Here is an 8371-nt window from a genome sequence, read left to right as displayed (position 1 = left end):
GCTGAGTATCATCAGCGTACTGATGGAAATCCACCCCAAAGCCACGAATGATCTCCCCCAGCGGCTTCACATAAATATTGAACAGGAGTGGAGAGAGGACCGACCCTTGTGGCACCCCACAAGTTAGGGGCCTTGGGGTCGACCTCTGTCCCCCTGCCAATACAGACTGCGTACGATCGGTGAGGAAGGAGGAGAACCAACCTGAGAGGTTATAATGGACTCCAGCAGAAAGAAAAGATTTTGAGAATTTGAAAGGGGCTTTAGTGCAAGCCCCGGTATTTTCTCTACCCTCACTGAAGAAACCATTTCATCTGTGGGTGGGGATACATGAGGGACATGCCATTGGAATATTGACTCAGAAATGGGCGGGACAACAAAAGCCAATAGCCTAGTTGTCTAAGTATTTAGATTATGTCATCCAAGGATGGCCAAGGTGTATTCAAGCCTGTGCAGCTGTGGCTTTGTTAGTAGAAGAAGCCAGGAAATTGACTTTGGGGGGGGGGCATTGATAGTGACAACTAACCAGGTTAGGGCGTTACTATCAAACAGAGCTTCAAAATGGATGACAGACTCAAGGTTGTTGAAATTTGAGACAATTCTTATGGATAAACCTGATCTAATATTAACTACTGGGGGAGGGATCAACCCATCTGATTTTTTTATAGGAGCAAAATGGGCTAAGCAAGAAGTAGAACATGACTGTGCAACAATAGTGGACTTGCAGACTAAAGCTAGGGAAGATGTAGAGGAGGAACCCATAAAAGAAGGGAAAGTTATATATATAGATGGGTCATCAAGGGTGATTGAAGGAAAAAGGTATAGTGGATATGCTGTTATTGAAGGAGTAAAAGTAAAAGAAAGTGGGAGTTTGCCTTCAAATTGGTCAGCACAAGTGTGTGAGTTATGGGCATTAAGGAGGGCATTGGAACTCTATAAAGGACAGACTGTAAACATATATACAGGCTCTAAATATTGCTTTGGCCTGGTACATACCTTTGGGAGAATATGGAAAGAAAGGGGATTGATAACTAGCAGGGGAAAGGCGCTTATCCATGAAAAACTAGTAGAAGATGTTATGGAAAAGGTAAACTGGCCTCTTAAACTGGCTGTCATCCATGTAAAAGGACACCAGAGGGGGCTGTTACCTGAAATAAGAGGGAATCGCTTGGCTGATGAGGAAGCTAAAAGGGCAGCAAAAGAAGAAAAACTTTGTATCTTAATTCCTGTGTTGGAAGAGCCCAAAGAAGAACAGGTCTTCACTCAGAGAGAATTAGAAAGAATTCAAGAATTAGGATCTAGCTATGACAAACTGGATAAACAATGGAAATTATCAGATGGGAGGGCCTGGTTATCACAAGGTACTGCAAGAATGGTGATCCAAAAATTACATGAGGGGAGTAATTGGGGAACTAAAGCACTGGTAGAAACATACTTGAAATCCTATGCTACCATTGGAATTTATGGGATAGCCCAAAGGGCCACAGAGGGATGTTTAATATGTAAAAAGGTTAACAAACATCAGAGTGTTAAGGCTGCCAAAGGAGGGAGACCAATAGCTATTAGACCCTTTCAGTATGTGCAGATAGATTTTACTGAAATGCCTAAGATAGGGAAATTAAAATATCTACTTGTGTTGATAGATCATTTGACTGGGTGGGCAGAAGCATTTCCTACCACCTCTGCCACAGCTAATGCAGTGGCCAAAGTTATTTTGGAACAAATACTTCCAAGATATTGTGGAAGCATTTGACAGTGATAGAGGAACTCATTTCACTGCAAAGGTGTTACAAATAATAATGGACTCTTTGGGGATCAGGTGGAAACACCACACAGCTTGGCACGCTTCTAGTTCTGGAAGGGTGGAAATAGCAAATCAAACTTTGAAAAATCAATTAAAGAAATTAATATTGGAAACCAGGATGCCATGGACCAAAGTATTACCATTGGCCCTATTTAGGATTAGAACTAAACCAAGGGCCAATGTAGGATTATCACCTTATGAATTGATGTTTGGATTGCCATTGCCAAAGATAGAAGGTGGGGGCATTCTACCTGAAATATCTGATTTGTTTATTAAAAGATATGTGGAACAAGTACTGGGGTCTCTATCTTCTCTTTGACAGGAAGGCTTGGTGGCACAAACAGCTCCTTTGGAATTTCCAGTCCATAAGATCCAGCCGGTACAGTGGGTGCTAATTCGTAAATGGAAGGAGGAACCTTTACAACCAAGCTGGGAAGGTCCTTACCTAGTGTTACTGACTACTGAATCTGCTGTCCGGATGGCTGAAAAAGGTTGGAGTCACTACACACGAGCAAAGGTGGTGACTGGACCTGAAAGAGGTTGGACGGTTATTCCAGGACAAGGACTGAAAGCCACTTTTAAAAGAACTTGAATGGGTGGTGGAACAGAATCCCCATCTATTTCAAACATCTCTATTAGAATTCCAGGTGACCCCAGACGAACAACAAAAGTGTTGGTGGTGACTCATGAGAAAAATAAAAGTGGCTTGTTACAAGTAAAACCAATAACTGAGACAGAAGTCACACCATTAGAAACTGAAAAAGTAGATTTGCAAATTGTAAGAATTAGGTGGTAGATGTGTCACCTTTGTAATAGCTAGTGATTATTGTTATTGTTGTAATTGTGAATCAATTTACGGGTGTAAGATACTGTGTAATAATCATGAGGGGGTGGATTCTAATTCTAACATTCCTGAAGATAACACACCAGAACAACCTGGGAAATGAAGGTAAAAATTTATTTGTGGAATTTGCAGAACAAGTGCATAAGGTGTTCAATTTAACCAAATGTTGGGTGTGTGGCAGGCCTTTGATAGCTCAATGGCCTATGAGAGCAGTTTCTTTGAGCCCACATTTCCTTCTCCCTGACTCTGAGGATTACACTAGCAATTGGACTGATACTAACCGACATATGTGGGAGTTAAGTAATGTTCCAACTGGCTTCTTTTGTTTAAATAGAAGTAAAGGACATCAAATGTTGGGGAAAAGTCAATGTATTTGGACTCAAACATATGACAAGATTCCACTTACAACAGGCCCTGTAAACTGTACTCAACTTAAAACAACATACACTAAAAAACAATGTTCTTATGCAGCAAATAGGTTAAGATTGGGATGCTTATGCAGAAAGCAGAATAAGGAGGGGATAGTAAAACAGTTAACAGAATGGATCTGGGGTTGGAGACATATAAATGGAACATTAACTGCAGGATTCACTGAATATTGGAACATTTATAAATGGCCTACAGATAAATGTACAAAGGAAGGGAAAGTATATAGATGTGTAGGAACAACCTTGTGGGCTATGCCTGTGCCACATGGAGGACAATATATGACTATAGCACCAGTTGGATGGGATGGCAATTGGAAGGGACCTTTTCCTAAGGGACAGCCAGCAAGAAAAGGTCAATACTGGATATGTGGGTCAAGACCATATCGAGCATTGCCCCCAAATTGGACTGGAATCTGCTATCCAGGGGTAGTGATACCTGAATTCTTTTTATTAGAAAATGAAAAGGATAATGAAATACAAATCCCCTCGTATAAAAAATATAGGGGAAAGAGGGAAATAGCTAAAGCCCCAGAACAGAGTTGGAAGGGTGTATGGTCCACAAATAGAATAATAAAAGAATTACAACCAGTAACCTGGAATTGGTGGACCATAGGAGGATATAGAGGGCTATATACTTTGACCAATGGAATAATAAGATTACAAGCTGTGGTAGAAGTAATAGCTAATTGAACAGCTACAGCTCTAGAATTACTGGCTACTGAGGTAGGACAAATTAGAGAAGCTATAATTCAAAATAGAATGGCTTTAGATTATATATTAGCTTCTGAAGGAGGAGTATGTGGAAAATTTAATTACACTAACTGTTGTTTACAGATAGATGATAATCATGAAGCAGTGATGGACATTGCAAAAGGAATCAGGAATGTGGCCAAAACTCCTGAACAAAAGTATGAAAATATGTGGGGTGATTGGAGTTGGTTAACAAATTGGCTTCCCAATTTTGGATGGTTAAAACAAATATTTATAGGACTAGTGTTTATAGTTGTGATAGGTATTATGTGTTGTGTTTGTCTCCAATGTTTACCCTGCTGTATTTCATTTTGCACCAAAACATTGGGGTCAGTAGCGAAAAACATCTCTGGAGAAGATGTACAGATTCAATTTATGTTATCTAATATAGCCAAAAATGAAGATTCATCAGAGTATACAAAAAATGAAGATTCATCAGAGTATACAGAAATACAAGGGGGATTGATAAATATGCATCAATATGATAAATCTTCAGAGTCAGTTAAACCTACAATACAATGGAAACTAATTGAATAGAAGAATAAGTGCAATTGGTGAGAGTCAAGAAAAGATAACATAAAAGAAGTAAGATAAACATATAGGCAAAAATAGCTGGGTCTGAGAAAGGAAGAAGAGAAGCCATAAAAAATATATAGCTGTAAAAGGAAATGGCTAGCCAGGAAAGACAGGTTGAATGGGAGAATAGGAAACTAAGCTGAATAAGATAAGAGGAAAGGCACACTGAATTGAAAAGCAGGAAAAGAACTTATTGTTTAAAATGGGGACATAAATATCTACTGAGTTTAAAATAACCATTTAAATGTCTAATTTTTCTTATTATTATTGTATATGTGAATATGATTTAATATGTTATCAGGAAATGTGTATAAGCGGACGAAAAGAGTGTAACCTCATAGTACCTCAGCCAATGGAGAAAGAGGAGGGATGTAGCGGGCGGTGATAGGGATGAATAAAAGAAGGAGATATTTTGGGTTAAAACTTTGAAGAGAACCAAGCTTTGAAAGCTTCTCTTCTGCTTATTGCAATAAACAAAACAAAAGGCCTTCACTGTGTCTTGGCTGGTTATTGGTCAGGCGAGCTTGCCTCTGGCCACGAAGGAAAGTAGCCAGGAGCACATAACACCTTGCTAGGTGGTACTCGAATATTGCCATATCCTAAAAGTGGTACAATTGGTAAAAAGGTTGAAAAGCCCTGCATTACTACATTTGATAAAGCAGGTTCTCCCTCTGAAAGCACACACAGAAAACAGGGAGGTGTAATTCAAGAAGAAATGCAAAGCCCCATTCATCAAGAAGAGCTGATGCACTGTCCACTTTCTACAAAGCTCTGTCAGTCATGAATTGACCAACATCCAGCCCACTGTTGTCATCTGGCCTGTTGGCTGTTCCTGCAGTACCAGCAATCCCATCACCCAGCAGCCCTTGCTATAAATTGATGGCTTCCATACCCCCCACCCCCAGGCCCTAGGGCCAATATTTTGACAGAGCTGGCATGGTGTGGTTGATTTATACATATGAGTTGCATCAGGGACTCAATGATATTTTTCATTTAATTTTTTAAAAATAATTGTGTTCTTGTTCATTACCCAGAGGTCCTTTGGATAGACTGGCAGTCATATAAATCAGTTTGATAATCCATAAATAACTCACAGGGCCCCAATCCTGCCCAGGTAACCAGGAATTCCCACCTTCTTTCCTCCCAACTCTGCAGTTGCCTGCCTGTCTTTCCCCTGCTCTGGCATCTCCAAGTAACATGACCCAGCCCTGTTGCATCTACAGCCATGTTGGGTTAATAAGATGCTACAATTAAAAATTCTACCTCCATCCTGCAAAGTTTTCCTATAACCCCTAATGGAAGGCTTTGTGATTAACTGGCCTCTTTATTTTTATTTTATATATTTCTATCCTGGCTTTATTATTTTTATAAATAAATCAGAGTGGCGAACATACCTAATACTCCTTCCTCCTCCTATTTTCCCCACAACAACCCTATGAGGTGGGTTGGGCTGAGGGAGGGTGACTGGCCCAAAGTCACCCAGCCAGCTTTCATGACTAAGGCAGGACTTGAACTCACAGTCTCCTGGTTTTTATCCTAGTGCCACTAGACCAAACTGAAAGTTAGGGCAGAGTTTATTTTATTTATTTATTTTAAAAAAATTATATTGCTGCCCACTTGCTCACGGCAACTCAAGGCAGCTTACAGGAAATAAAAAAAACAATATAAAAGTAATAAAAATAATAACACCCCACCCACCACCCACCCTGGCGACAACACACACTCATACCAGCCATTTAATGGGCTCCATCCCGCTCTGGGTTCCCCAGGTCCGCTGCCAGAACCACGTCTTCGGGGCCTTCTGAAAGAGTGTCAAGAGTGGGAGCCAGTCTAATTTCCAGAGGGATGATGTTCCAGAGGGAGGGAGCCACCACAGAGAAGACCCTTCTTCTGGGTCCCACCAGATGTACCTCCTTAGGGGATGGAACCCACAACATTCATTCCCACCCCGCTCTAGTGGGTCAGGTGGATGTGACCGGCAAGAGACAGTCCCTCAGATAACCTGGTCCCAAGCCATGAAGGGCTTTAAAGGTGACAGCCAGCACCTTGAATTGCACCCAGAAGCAAATCAGCAACCAAAGGAGCTCCCGCAGGAGAAGTGACACGTGCACACTGAGATCTGCACAAAATCATGCGGGCCACTGCATTTTGAACCAACTGGAGCTTCTGGATGCTTTTCAAGGGCAGCCCCATGTAGAGCACATTACAATAGTCAAGATGGGAGGTGACTAGGGCATGAGTGACCATGAGTAGGGATTGTTGGTCCAGAAAAGGGTGTAACTAGCACACAACCCATAGTTGCGCAAAGGCCCTCCTGGCCACAACTGCCACCTGCTCTTCAAGCAGCAGTCGCAAGTCCAGGAGAACCCCCAGATTATGCACTGGGTCTGTTTGGGGCAGTGCCATCCCATCCAAGACCAAAGGTGGCAATTTTCCACAGACCAAAGAAGCCCAAACCCAGAGCCACTCAGTCTTGCAGGGTTCAGTTTCTACCCGTTGCTCCCCATCCAGCCCCTAACAGCCTCCAGGCACTGAGAGAGGGAGGTCACGGCATCGCTTAACTCACCACAGGCTGAGATATACAGCTGAGTATCATCAGCATATTGATATCTCAGTCCATGGTGATGGATGATCTCACCCAACGGCTTCATGTAGATGTTGAATAGGAGCAGAGAGAGTACCAAGCCCTGTGGGACCCCACAAAGCAGTGGGCGAGGGCCGGATCTCTCACCTATTAATACTGACTGAGAGTGGCCAGAGAGGAAGGAAGTGAGCCAGGATTGCACAAAGCCCCCTACTCCCAACCCCCAAGCCGCTCCAGAAGGATACCATGGTCGATGGTATTGAAAGCCGCCGAGAGGTCAAGTACAACAAGGATGGATGCACTACCCCCATCCCGCTCCCACCAGAGATCATCAAAAAGTGCGACCAATGCTGTTTCTGTCCCATATCCAGGCCTGAATCCTGACTGGTAGGGGTCTCGATAATCCGTTTCATCCAGAAACCTCTGGAGCTGCCACGCAACCACCTTCTCAACCACCTTCCCCAAAAAGGGAAGATTGGAGGCAAGTCGGAAATTATCCAAGAGGGTGGAATCCAGCGATGGCTTCTTGAGAAGAGGGTGGACCACAGCCTCCTTAAAGTGCTGGGGCACTATCCCCTCCTGTAAGTAAGCATTAATCACCACCGTCCACCTGCATATCACCTCCCGGTGTCGTGATTCCGTGCCAGCCTGTGATCCCGACAGCTGAGTCCGGGGAATCTGAGGAGGAGGAGGGGCCTGGGGAGCCATCGGAGTCGGGGGAAGGCTCTGATGAGCTCCAAGATTTACATTCCAGTGAGGAGCCTGGCCCTTCCGCTCGTGCTCAGGATGAGATGCAGCTGGGTGGGGAGGCTGGGTTGGACTCAGAGGATGCACAGGTGGCAGAAATGAGAGATGCCCACAAATGAAGACAAGCTAGGAGAGTAAACCAGAGAGAGGCAATGGGGCAACTCCGGAGAAGGCATTGAGAAGCCACACCTTGAGGACTGAATTACAAAAAGGGAATGTGTGGGCGGTGCTGGTTGCTGAAGGCAACCGTTGCAAAGTACTTCATGGGATCATGTTCTGTTGGTATTGCCGGTGAATAATTCCTTGTTTTGCATTGTGTTTCGTGTGGACAATTTCCTCCATTTGGATTGTGTTTTGGTTGCTTTTGTTTTTGGACCAATTGGCAGGTTTGTTACCAATATTAAAAGGGGTTTTGTTTTCTTCTGAGTCTCCAGCCTATTTCTCAAAAGGGGTTTTGTCCTTGTGCATTTAACAAGGACGGCTATAGGCTAGGACAGAACACCCGGGAAGCTTTCACAAGCCAGGAGGGACATGGGTCTAAAACACAGGTGCTTGCACGTATACTCCCTAGGATTCTGTCCACTTCCTCAGGAGCAACAGGGTCAAACCATTCACAGATAACAGGGCAAGAACCTGCACCA

Source organism: Protobothrops mucrosquamatus, unplaced genomic scaffold (assembly GCF_001527695.2).
Source record: "Protobothrops mucrosquamatus isolate PMUCROS unplaced genomic scaffold, P.Mucros_1.0 scaffold1988, whole genome shotgun sequence".
Classification (NCBI taxonomy): Eukaryota; Metazoa; Chordata; class Lepidosauria; order Squamata; family Viperidae; genus Protobothrops; species Protobothrops mucrosquamatus.
Note: the sequence above shows the minus strand (reverse complement) of the source record.